The sequence below is a fragment of the Cavia porcellus genome, unplaced genomic scaffold (assembly GCF_034190915.1).
Source record: "Cavia porcellus strain 051 isolate PalLab524CR breed Dunkin Hartley unplaced genomic scaffold, mCavPor4.1 scaffold_21, whole genome shotgun sequence".
Lineage (NCBI taxonomy): Eukaryota > Metazoa > Chordata > Mammalia > Rodentia > Caviidae > Cavia > Cavia porcellus.
The window spans coordinates 18,565,492-18,578,919 of NW_026947504.1; the positions used below are offsets into that span (position 1 = coordinate 18,565,492).

At 36.3% G+C, this 13,428-nt stretch overlaps 1 pseudogene; it reads right to left on the reverse strand.

Annotated features, from left to right (window-relative positions):
* Positions 1–1,495: 1,495 nt before the first annotated feature.
* LOC101788633 (poly [ADP-ribose] polymerase 1-like) lies at positions 1,496–13,073 on the reverse strand (annotated as a pseudogene).
* Between the last annotated feature and the right edge of the window lie 355 nt (positions 13,074–13,428).

The following is a 13,428-nucleotide window of genomic DNA, read 5'->3' on the forward strand; positions in this document are numbered from 1 at the left end:
CTCTCCATATCCCAAAAACTAAAACTAGACCCATGCCTATCACCATGTACTAAACTAAAATCTAAATGGATCAAAGATCTAAATATTAAAACAGAAACACTAAATCTCGTGGAAGACAAACTAAGTAAAGATCTTGAAGACATAGGGGTAGGTAAAAATTTCATGAACAGGAATCAAACCTCACAGGAAATACTTTCCAGAATCAATAACTGGAATCATGTTATTAAAGAGTTTCTGCATGTCAAAAGAAGTCTCTAGCATGGTGAAAAGAAAACCCGCAAACTGGGAAAAAAATCTTAGTGAACTGTCCCTTAGACAAAAGACTTCTGTCTAGAACATATGTAGAATTTTACAAAGTCAGACCCCCAAAATTCAAACACCCAATCCAAAAATTGGCATCTGAGATGAATATACAGTTTTCAGATGAAGAAATGCAATGGCAAATAAATACATGAAAAATGCTCATCATCATTAGTCATTAGAGAAATGCAAATTAAAACAACACTGAGATTCCATCTCAGTCCAGAAAGGATGGCCAGGATCAAGAAAACCAACAACAACAAATTCTGGAGTGGCTGTTGTGGAAAAGGAACTCTCCTGCATTTTTGGTGGGAGTGTAGACTGGTACAACCACTGTGGAGGTCAGTCTGGAGATTCTGCAAAAACCTGGGATTGGAAGTCCCATTTGTTCTAGCTATTCCACTTCTAGGCATATTCCCAGAAGAACTGAAAGCATCACCCTACAGTGAAATATGTGCACCCATGATTATAGCAGCACAATATGTAATAGCCAGATCTTGGAAACAACCTAAGTGTCCATCAACTGAGCAATGGATAAAAAGTTTTGGTATTTTTATACAATGGAGTACTACTCAGCTATAAAGAATGCTCACATGGAGATATTTATAAATAAATGGATGCAACTTGAGGCCACACTAGTAAGCAAAATAAATCAAAGTGACATATATAAATACCATATAGCCTTCCTAGTAGTGTAAGAAATGGTAAGAGTACATAAGATATTACGGTAATCATGCTTTCCTGTTACATTGCTTTGAAGCCCTATAATGTTTTAATTCATTAGTTGGAATGATTGTATTCTGTTTTGTTTGATTTTATTATGTGTGATGGTATGAGCAGCTATTTTGCAGAAAAGAAGACATTATAGCAGCCATTGCTGATTTAATATCATCTTTTTGGGATACTTCGTAAAGTTTTTGGAGTGCCAAGCATTCCCTGTTTTTTCTTCGTATAATTTCATAAAGTGCTCAACAGCATCCTCCTAGGATGGCATCTGCTCCAGTTTGTTACTACCAATCACAGTGCCTACCCACCCCAGGACCCGAATATCCAGTACCTGCTTTCCTTGTCGTCTTCTAGAAGCTGCAGCTTGTAGTACGAGTTGGTCCCTTTGACGATGTCTACCAGGCCGAGAGTTGCACTGAAGACTTTCCCACCCTTCTCCAAGACATGTGCTGAGTGTTCCAGACCAGAGTCAGGCTCTACAGCCGCCCTCCTTTGAGAGTTTCTCAACTTCAGTCTTCACCTCATCCTTGTTCCGGGAGAGTTTCCCAAGCAGCAGGACCTTCATGCTGGACAGGGGCTTGTCTGCTGGAGCAGAGGTGTTTACAGCAGCTGGCGGCAAGGCTGAGGAGGGTGGGACTGCCAATGGGGTACTGGTCTCTGGGGGAAAGATCCGGTCTTGCTTTTTGACCTTCAATTTCTTCAGGTAAGAAATTTCTCGGAATTCCTTTGGGGTCACCCACTCCTTTCGACTGGGTGTCTGCGTCTTGACCATGCACTTGGTCCAGGCAGTGACAACCCTGGTACAGTAGTAAGCATCACTCCTGAAGACCAGCTGGCCTGAGCACTCCTTGCAGGCGATGAGAGCCCCAAAGCCATGCCATCAGCAACTCGGTCCAAGATCGCAGACTCCCCGGGTGGCACTTGCTGCTTGTTGAAGATGAGACGCTCTTTTAGGTCATTTGTTGAACACTCTTTCTTTAGCTCATCCTTGATATTCCAGACCAGGTCATTCTGGGTCTTGAGGGCTTTTTCTATCTTACTGTCCTTGTCCTTTTCTTTCTTAGATTTCTTCTTGGTCAGTTCATCTGTCCCATCCACCTCATCACCTTTCCTCTTTCCTTCACTCTTGACCCCTGGGAGCTGCTTTTCAGGGTTTCTTTATCCTCTGCGGTGAGAAGGCTGAAGCCCTTGAGCTGGCTGACACTGTACTCGGGTGGGAAGCCCAGCTCCTCCCTGTTCTTGACAAAGCAGTCTGGGTGGTACCAGCGGTCGATCATGCCTAGCTGTGGCTTCTCTGGATCTACCATCTTCTTGGACAGGCGCATCTGGCCCTTTTCTATTTTCTCCATGCACCCCTTGCATGTGCTTCTGTTGGACTTGGCATACTCCGCAGCAAAGTCGCCCAGTGTTTCCTCTGCCTTGCTGCCAATTCCATCTTGGCCTTTGCCTGTCACCCCTCCGGCCTCAGCAGTCTTCTTGACTTTTTTGGTCATCCCACTGCAGCTCAGAGAAGCCATCCACCTCGATGTCAGGCTTCCGGATAGAGTGGCCCACCTTCCAGAGGCAGGAGAAGTGGTACCAGTGTGGGACTTTGCCATCGAACATGGGTGACTGCACCATGATGGCCATCTGCAGCGAGTCGTTAGGGATGCTCTCGCCGCACTTCTTGCACGAGGCGCACCCACCGCCATTCCTTGATGGATTGCTGATTGAAATGCTTTTTTCTGTCCTCTTTAAAATAAAAAAAAAAATTAAAAAGACTTTCCTTTTTCCTTTTCCTTGATATGCATTCCATTTCATCAGCAGCAGGCAACTGCTTGTCTGCTTTCTTTACTAAAGATTAATTTTCACTTCATGAATGCCCCCAGAGCTCCATATATGAAAGCTGACTTCCTTCACGGACATTATGGAAGGCACTGTGGTCCTACAGAGCTGGAGCTCTGTGGGAAGCCCTGGAGGTTGGAGGAGCCCGACTCCAAAGAGGATTACAGGACAGCATCTCTCTTTGGGCTTTATGATTATCATGTAAATGGTTTGCTGCAACACACACTTCCCACTTGGAGTTCAGAGCCTTCAGCACAGCCCCAAAGCAAAAAGTTCACCTCTTCATGACCTAGCTTCTGCAGAACCATGGTCTAAATAAACCTCTCTTTTTATCAGCATTTCATTATAGTGACTGAAATCTGACAAATAAAAAACATGCAGTGTATGTTGTTCTTTTTCTGGCACTGTGAAGAATTATTACTTTGGGATTCATATACAGTACATTGTTACACACAGCCACAGTTTATTATGGTTTAAATATACCTCTGTTGTATGGTGATGTCACAAATTATTTATGGACAAGTACTTAGAGGCCTACATTGCTTTCTTTTTCTTGCATTTGGATGATTGTGCTTATGGTAGGTGTGCATATATCTTCGTAAGAAGAAAGGACCAAAGATTGTTTGTATGTGATTGTTTCATTTTATAAGTCTATCAATAGCATTTTCAGTTGCTGTGCATTTTTGCAAAACGTTTGCTTGGACACTGCTTTAAATACAAACTAGTTTATAGATTGTATTTGGGTTTTTTGAGACAGAGATAATAAGCTCAGGCTGGCCTCAAACTTATCATAAATCTCCTGCTTCATAAACTAAGCTATTTTAGAAATATATTTTAAAATAAGGTCTTAGATAATCATTGGTTTTAGTTTTTCTAATTTTCTGAAACACGTAATAAAAATATGTTTGGGCACATGTGATACATACTCAATGTTAAAACTGCATAATATGCAATGTTAAAATTGCACATTCATATGCAATATCTTTTTAGCCTTATAACATTTTGACTTTTCTCCAATTTTATATTAAACCTAATTCATAATGTTTAAGGGCATATTCATTTTAGTGTTTAAAGGGAATTGAAGATGGAGATGCTGCCACTAGGTTTTTTTTTTTAACCTAATTTTCACAATACATACTTGAATAAACATGGTGGAGAAATATTATAAAAATAATAATAAATTGAAACTGCATATCCAATATTCCCACTTAATTATATTAGAGTTGTCTAGATTCTTTGAGGCTTATTTGAAATCAAATGGTATAGAACGACTTTTGATATAATTTTCCATGCTCCCTGTAGTCAAGTCTGTTTTTCAAAGTTAGTTATTATATTGGTTTACTAAAAGTATAGTATACATTTTATCCAAGTTAGTTTTAGTTGTCAATTAAAAGGTGAACCATAATAAGACTACATTATTCTGATAACAAATAATTATAAGATAATTATATAGTCCACAATTCTACCATGAAGGATTGCAAAAATATTCTAATTTATTTAGAAGGATAATTTAAAAACAGTGGAAAACATTCTCATTAATATTGATTGCTACACAAGTTTAAACATTAATGTTTCCATTTTCTTTACATTATGTTGGCTGTAAGATGTATCATGAAATGAAACCTTTTGAAATATGACTAACTAAACGCTGAGGGAGAGAAAATGTTGACAGTGCCCCAAACTAGAGTGAAAGTGTTTCCTATGTGTTGTGTGGCAGATAGGCAATGTGTTATACTTGCAAAGCCTTAGTTGAAAGGGACACAAGCAAGTCAAAATAATTTTTAAAAACCTGAACACAGGCCCAGAGACACACATATTTCATGTGAAAGGCAATTAACCTTATTGCGCTTTTGTAAGGGCGACCATTCTTTAGCGTACACTTAAATTTCACAGTCATAGCTAGCTTTACATCAGTAACATGCATGCTTTTGTTTTTGTATTTCAGAACATGAATTTTGATTTATGAGTCATTTATTCAAATGTAAGAGGTAGTGGTTAATAATTAATGTATAAAACTGTGAAAGCTACAGGAATCAAATTGCATGTTCTCACTATGATGGTATGAGTAGCAAACTCCTCTTCCACCTTCCCCAAATGACATTAGTGACTTCTCTGAGATGTGAATAAACAGAAGACAAATGGGTCTTTTTCAAAGTTAGTGACCCAGCTTTAAAGAACTTTTATCGAAATCCTTGTTTATAATTCAAGATCTTCTTTCATCTCCTTGGCTACCTCTATTTGTAAAGCAAGCTGGAAAGTATATATTTTAAATGCAGCACATGTGTAAAAACGATTCTTATAGGGGGTGCTGGGGATTTAGTTCAGCGGCATAAGAACCTGCCTTGCAAGCAGGCGGTCGTGAGTTCGATCCCTGGTAACGATTTTTTAAAAAATGATTCTTATATAAGAAGGAGAAGGCAGAAGATTTACTCAGAATAGTGATCTCCAGCACGATTACACAGAGCACTGCAAGTCTGGATAATTAGTAAAGAAGTGCTATATGGAATTTTAATCTATAATTGTCCTGAGATTGGAAATTGATGCAAATCCTGAGAGGCAGATTTTCATTTCATTGTTTATCAAGTGAACGAACTGTAAAAAGATAGTTTAACTTAGTCTTTCTAACAAAAGCATGAATAGAAAATGCTATTGGTTAAAATATTTAGATTCCATTCTCACAATTACACTTTTGGAAATTAAATCTGATGGAGAAGCTGATGCCTAAGCAGTGCTGTGTTCTGCTGTCTTTCTCTTTGAAGTTCCTGTTTGAAATCCCAGACACATCTGTCTTTCAGTTGTCTCATTTTCTCCTTTTACCTTCTCTCTCATGTCCCTGAATACATCAGTTAAGTGACAACCATGAGAAATAGGATGCTCAGTAACAAAACTCAGTAGCATTTTAGAAAGGGATTCTATTCTACAAAAGTGTGCTGTGTAATTATGATCTTGTAAGTGGATATGAATTAAACATGCTCTTATTTGACAATTAAAAACCCTTCAGTTGATTATGAAATGAAATGAGGCTGTTTTTAACAATTTAGTAAAAAAAGAAAACTACCTCATTCTCTGAACCCTTACATTTTTAATGAACGAATAGGATGGGTAGACTTTGAACAGTGCAATTAATCATGAAAAGATTAAGAGTGTTTCCTTAATTTTTATTTTAAAGGAAAAAAACAAAATAAAATTTCAAAACAAGATAATAGGAGAGTAACAATGGTTAATAGATTTCATTGTGTTATCTTTAAATTATTTAATCAGAGTTCCAGAGATAGGCATTTAACTGTCTAAACAATATTAGCACAAACATTTCTTTTCAATAAACTAAGAGAAATTAACAGTATAACTATCTTAACTATCAAATATAATATATTTGATTTTCCTTCCTTCTTTTCTCCATTTCTCCCATCTCAGTTATTTTTCCTTGTTTTTAACTAAAGATCAAACTCATGACCTTGTGCTTGCCAGGCAGGCACTTTTACTGCTGCTGAGCTAGATCCCCGGCTGCCTTTCCTTTTGAAGTTACTTCCCCTTTTACAGTATCTACTCTACATTTTGGATCTTATTTACTCTTTCAGATTCTCACACTACAAAAATAATATGATGTTTATATATGTATCTCTGGCTTATTTCACTTAGGAGTATGGTCTTGAGTTGCCTCTATTTACCTATAAAAGTCTCCAGTTTATTATTCTTTATGGCTGAGTAGTACTCTACTACAAACAAACAAATATGGTTTTTATCCATTTAGTTGATGGGCATTTGGTTGTTTCCAAGACATAGCCATTACAAATCGTGCTGCTATAAACATGGATGCACATATGTTGCTGTGTGATACCATGTTTTTAATTCTGCTCAGAAGATATCCATAAGGGGACTAGCTGGGTCAAATGGGACCTCCAATCCTAGTTTTTTGAGGAGTCTCCACAGATTTCCACAGTGATTATATCAATTTATACTCCCTCTAACAGTTGAGAAGGTTTCTTCTTTACCCACAGCCTCTCTGGCATTTGTTACCGGTTGATTTTATGATGATAGCCATTCTTTCTGGGATGAGATGGAATCTCCATGTTGCTTTAATTTCCACTTAGAAAGCATACTCATAAGCAAAATAAATCAGACTTCCATGTATAAACACTATATTGTCTTGTTGCTGTAAAAAAGTGAAAGATTAAATAAGATCCAAAAGTTACAATCGACAGTGTAAAACATAAAGACACTGCTTGTTGTTCGATCAATCCTACATGTTTGAATCTGGTATCCTGAGCAATTACTTTGAGGTTAAACAATGTGCAACATAACAAGCATAGTTAAATTCCTATCATCTTGTTTTGAAATCCTATATTGATAATGGTTTTTTTTGTTACTGTCATTGCTCTTGCCATTTTGCCTTTGTTGTTGTATTAACGTGTTTGATTGATTCTTTATTTTTCTATTTTTTTCCTCCTTAAAAAGGTAGCAATAATTTGTACCTCTTAAATGACCAGTGATGTTGAACATTTTTTCATATATTTATTTACTGTTTGAATTTTTTTCATCTGTGAAGCATTCATTCATTTCAGGTGCCCATTCTTGGATTGGGTTTTTAGATCCTGGAGGTGTAATTTTTTTTTGAGTTCTTTATGTGTTCTTGATAGTAATCCTTTGTCTGAGAAACAGCTGAAAAACATTTTATCCACATCGCAGGCTGTCTTTACTGTATTTGATTGTTTCTCTTGCTGTGCAAATGCTTTTTAATAAGATGAGATGCCAGTGGTTGATTCTGTGTGATAGTTCCTGTGTGACTGAGTTTTTATTCATAAAGTCTTTGCCTACACTAATGTCTTCAAGAGTTTTACCTATTCCATCTTCTAGCACATTTAGTGTTTTCAATTTAATATTCAGATCTTTGATTTATTTCCAATTTAGGGGAAGATGAAAGATATGGATTCAATGTTAGTCTTTGGCTTGTTTGGAGATTTTTTCCAGTACCATTTATTAAAAAGGATATTAATTAAGGTGAATGTGTTTGGCATCATTGTCAAAGATAAAGTGGCTAAGTATATCTGGAGTTGTTTATACATCTTCTAATCTCTTTCACTGATCTTTGGGTCTGTTGTTTTTTTTTTTTTTTTTTTTTTTTTGCCACTACTGTGATGTTGTATCTTCATAGTATAATTTCAAGTCAAGGATTGTGATGCTCCCTGCCTTGCCTATGTTGCTCAGAATTTCCTTTGCTATTTTAGGTCTCTTTTGGTTCCAAATAAATTTTAGGATATATTTCTCTAATTCTGTGAGATATGCTATTGGAATTTTAATGGGAATTACATTAAATCTGTATAACAGTTTGAAAGAATGGCCATTTTTACTCTAATGGTTCTTCCTACCCAAGAGCAAGAAATATCTTTTCATCTTCTCTTTAATCTTCTTTTTTAAGTGTACTGTAGTTTACAGGGCTGGGGATTTAGCTCAGAAGCATAAGCGCCTGCCTGGCAAGCACTAGGTCGTTGGTTCGTTCCCTTGTACAAAACAAACAAACAAACAAACAAAAGAGTACTGTAGTTTTCAATGCAGAGGTATTTTACATCCTTCATTAGACTGATTTCCTAGGCATTTCATTTTCTTGGATGCTATTGTTAAAGGTACTGTTTCCCTAATTTCTCTCTCAGTGAGTTTGTAATTTGTGTATAGGAATGCTACTGATTTTGAATGTTGATTTTGTTTTCAGCTACACTGCTGAATTCACTTATTAAATCTATCAGCTTTAGGTGGAGCTTTTGGGTTTTCTATGTAGAGCATCACGTCATCTACAAATAATGATAATTTATCTGCTTCCTTTTCCTATCACTATTTCATTTATTCCTTTTTCTTATCTAGTTGCTTTGGCTAGTTTCCAGGACTGTGTAGAATAAGAGTGCAGACAGTGGACATGCTTCTCTTGTTCCTGATTTTAGAGTAAAATGTTTCAGTTTTTGTTCATTTAATGTGATGTTGGTGTTGGTTTGTCATAGGTGGCTTTTATCAGATTGAGATAAAGACCATGTTCCTATTATGAATTGCTGCTGGACTTTGTCAAAATCTTTTTATGTATTTACTGAGATGATCATATAATTTTTCCTTAGATCTGTTATAATATGGTGTTTTAAATTCATCATTTTGTATATGTTGCCCATCCCTGCATCCTTATAATGAATTCCACTTGATCATGGTGTATAATCTTCTTGATGATTTGTAGCTTTCTGTTTCCCAGTATCTTATTGAGGATTTTTGCAACTATGTTCATGAGGGAGACTGACCTGTAATATTCTTTCTTATTTGAATCTGTCTCATGTTTTGGTATCAGGATAATGCTTGCTATAAGGAATGAATTTGGGAATGCTACTTCTTTTTCAATTTTGTTACAAGTTTGAGAAGTAGTAGCAATACATCTTCTCCAAATTGTGTAACTCAACAGTTAATCAGCTAGAGCCTGGATAGGTTTTTAATTACATCTTTGATTTCATTGATTGATATTGGTTTATTTAGGATTTTTGTGTCTCCTTGAATCAGCTTTGGTAATTCATATGTATCTAGGAAGCTGACCATTTCTTTTGCATTTGTATTTTATCATAATACAAGTTTTCAAAGTAGATATAGAAGATCTGGATTTCTGCAAAGTCTGTTGTTATTTCACCCTTTCATACCTAATTCTATGGGTTTGAGTCTTTTCTTTCCTTTTTTGATAAAAGTAGATAAGGTTTTATTGATTTTATTTAATCTTTCGAAGAACCAACCCTTCGATTCACTGATTTATTGTATTATTTTTAGTGTCCAATGTGTAAATTTATTCTCTTATCTTAATTTCTTCCCTTATACAAGCTTTGGCTTAACCTACTCTTCTTTTTCTAGATGTTTGAGATTCGCTATTAAGTTATTTATTTGTATTTGCTCAGTTTTTCTGATAAAGTTATTTACTGCTATAAATTTTCCTCAGGATTGCTTTCATTGTGTCCCATAAGTTCTGGTATATTGTGTTATTGTCATTTAACTGTAGAAACTGTCTCTTTTTTTAAAATTTCATTTATGACCCACTGGTTCTTCAAGAGTGTACTATTTTTTTTTTATCAGTACCAGGGATCAAACTCATGACCACCTGCCTGCAAAGCAGGTTTTTATGCCGCTGAGCTAAATCCCCAGCCCCAAGAGTGTACTATTTAATTTGTATATATTTATGAAGTTCTTATGGTTTCTTTTGTTATTGGTTTCCAATTTCATTGCATTACGGTCTGCTAATATGCATGGTATAATTTCAATTCCTTTGTATTTACTTACTTAAGCATGCTCTATGAACTAGTATGTGGTCTATTTTGGAGAACAGCCCACGTACAGCTGAGAAAAGATGTTGTTGGGTTGAACACTCTGGGGTTGAACACTACTAAGCCCATTTGTTCGAAAGTTTGGTTAAGGTCTAGTATTTCATTGTTGATTTTTTTTCTAATTGATAAGTCCTTTTACAATTGTAGTAGTTGATTTTTCATGCCCTTTAATATTTGTTTTATATGGTTGAGTGCAACAGTATTTGTTGCATATATATTTATGATTATTACATTGTCCTCTTCTAAGACTGTAATGATTTTTTTTATCTCTTTTAATCAGTCCTGGCATAAAATTCACTTTGTCTACAAATAGCATAGCTGCCCCTTCTTTTCTCTGGGTTCTTGTTGCATGGAATATTGTTTTCTATCCTTTGACTTTCAGTTTATGAATTTCTTCTGGAATTAAATGTGTTTCTTCTGTGTAACATATTGTTGGATCTTCCTCCTTGATCCATGCTGTTGTCTGAGCCTTTTGATTGGTGAACAGAGACCATTAATATTGATGGTTATTACTGATATGTTTTGACTTAATCTTGTCATGTTATTTTCCTGTTGTTGATTCCTACCTCTTTTTCCTTTCTCATTGTTTATTTTCCTTGCCGGGTGAATTCCTTTTGTTGTTCACAGAGTTATTATCCTTGCTATGTCTTTCTAAAATGTCCTTCAAAACATTTTTGAGTGCTGGTTTAGCAGTCATAAATTTCCTCGGATGTTCTTTGTCACAGAAGTATCTTATTTCTCTATAAGTTTTTAAAGAATTTTTCAGGATACATCAATCTGACTCAAAGGTTGTTTTACTTTATAAGTTAAAATATTTCATTCCAAGATATCCTTGATGTAAGGGTTCATCTTGAGAAGTCAGCTGTGATTCAGATGGATTTTCCTTTATAAGTGATTTTTTTCTTGTCCTTTACAGCTTTTAAGATTCTAGTCTTGTGCTGAATTTCTGGAATCTTGACTATGATACACCTGGCTGTAGATTTTTTTTAATATAGCTAAGTGGAGTTCTATATGCCTCACTTATCTATGTGTCAAATTCTTTTTTTCTATGAGAGAAGTTTTCTGCCAGGATGTCTGTGAACAGTTTTTTTAAAAGTGTCATTTGTGCTATCTCCTGCTTTTGCATTAACTCCAATCAATCTTAAATTACTCTTCTTTGTGTCATCTAGCAACTTCTGGATTTACTTTTCATGGTCCTTTGCTATTTTTAAGAAATCTTTCTTCTCATGATTGTTAATGGCAAGCCTGTCTTGTATATCTGAGGTCCTATCCTTGCATTGGTTTCGGCTGCTGTGAATACTTTCAAAGCAATTTTTTGGAAGGGGAATGCCGTGGATCAAACTCAGGACCTCTAGCTTGCATAGTAGTTCCATAGAACTTTTATTCTTCTGGATATTTGCTTGAATCTGCCTTATGAATTCTATTTCTTTCTTGTGCTGAGCATTCATGACTTTCATAATTTTCTTAAGCTCCTCTATTTTTTTTTTTGTTTCTATCTGCTCTAGAGTCACTAATCATGGTTTTCATTGTGGGCAAAATCTCTGAAGTTATCTGAGAAATTATTTCTGATTTGATTTTTTTCTAAAGCTTCATTCAGTTGCTTTGTTTTTACCACTTTAGAGAGGTCAGATGGGTATCTTTTGGATGTTCCACTTCATTTCTCACTGGATTTGCCTTTGGTGAACTGGATGTCTGGGGTTGCATCTCATATAATTTTTTTCTAATTTGCTTTTCTTTTTTTAGTTTAGTTCTAGGGTGGTGCTTGTAAATTGCATACAGTGGGTTTCTTTACAGCTGGTATTTAGAACTCTTAGGAAATGACCACTTTTATGGGCATCTTCCAAGTGTAACCGTGTTTAGATTATGAGTGTGTTTTAAGGACCTACCTCTTCAATTAGTTGGGGTGAAGAATCTCTGCCTGTTTGGCAAAGTCCCTATTTCTCTGGCACTGTGTCATTATTTTGTGACTCTTAGTCAATCTCAGTCTTGAAATACCAGGAAGGACAACAGTTTTGAAAAACTGTCACAACATAGCTTTAAAAATGACAAACTGAGCTAATCATTAATTTGCCACCTTTAACTGTATGAATTAGATTTGTGGTTACATGATACAATATAAAACAAACCAGAAAGTTACATTCAGTATATCAATCATAATATGTACATTTTGCCCACAGGAGTTAAAATTTAAAATGGACTAGGGAGAAAATAGAGATGTGGAAGTAGGTGAAGAAATTAGAAAGCTGGAGGGCAGAGGGGGATCATACTAACTTTGGGAAAATGGTGTAGAAGAATGGAGCAAAAGACAGAAGAAAGAAATGAAGAGTAGAACAGAACCACAACCACAAAGAGAGTAGAGACCATGTTCATACTCATATAAAAACCAAACCAAATAATGAAGGAGAAAAAGCAAAAACAGAAAACAGAAACAACAAAAAAAAAATCAACACCACCACAGAAATAATAACAGAAACAACAACAAAAAACCAGAAAGGGAGAAAAAAAATACACATCCAGGTTTGTCTCTGACATCACTGACAGACAACATGTGAAACAGTCCCAATTTGTGTTGATTTATCCCAGAAAGCTAGCATTAGCTTTTTTGTGGGGTAGTAAGTACATAATCTCAGTGTGTCTGAACTTTCTGGCCGAGACCAGATTAATTTGGCCTTCGGCCATCATGTACCCTCTGTGGGCCTGAGCCCAGCTGAGACCTGCTACATGGATCCAGCAGCAGTTCTGCATCCAGTTGGCCTTTCTTCTAGGTAGTTCCTGGCAAGTTGCTGTCTTGTGTAGGATAACTGAACCCTCAGCACTCACCACCAGATAGTACAGTCCTTCATGCTCACAGTTCCCCTCCACTGTTGTGTCTCTGCAATCGCCAGCCATCGCAGTGTGCCCACAGCTTTGAACCACTTCTCTTGCACAGCGAGTCCTATCTCAGGGAGCACACATACCACTGAATACTTCCTTCTTCTTCACTGAAGTTTCTCTCTTCACTCTCTTTGTGGGCTTCAATTCATACTTTAGATTCTTCCTGGGTCCAGGGGACCCACTTCTCTCCTTCTTGTCTTCCTCACTTTGGTGTATTTCAGTGTCTTGATGGCCATTTTCAGACAGGCTCTTTCTCTGCTGCTTACCACTTTGACATCTTCCCCTCTCTGCTTAATTGTTTGAAAAGGAAAAGGAAAAAATGGTTAGGAAATGACAAACCTGAGAATATATTACATAAGAATATGACATG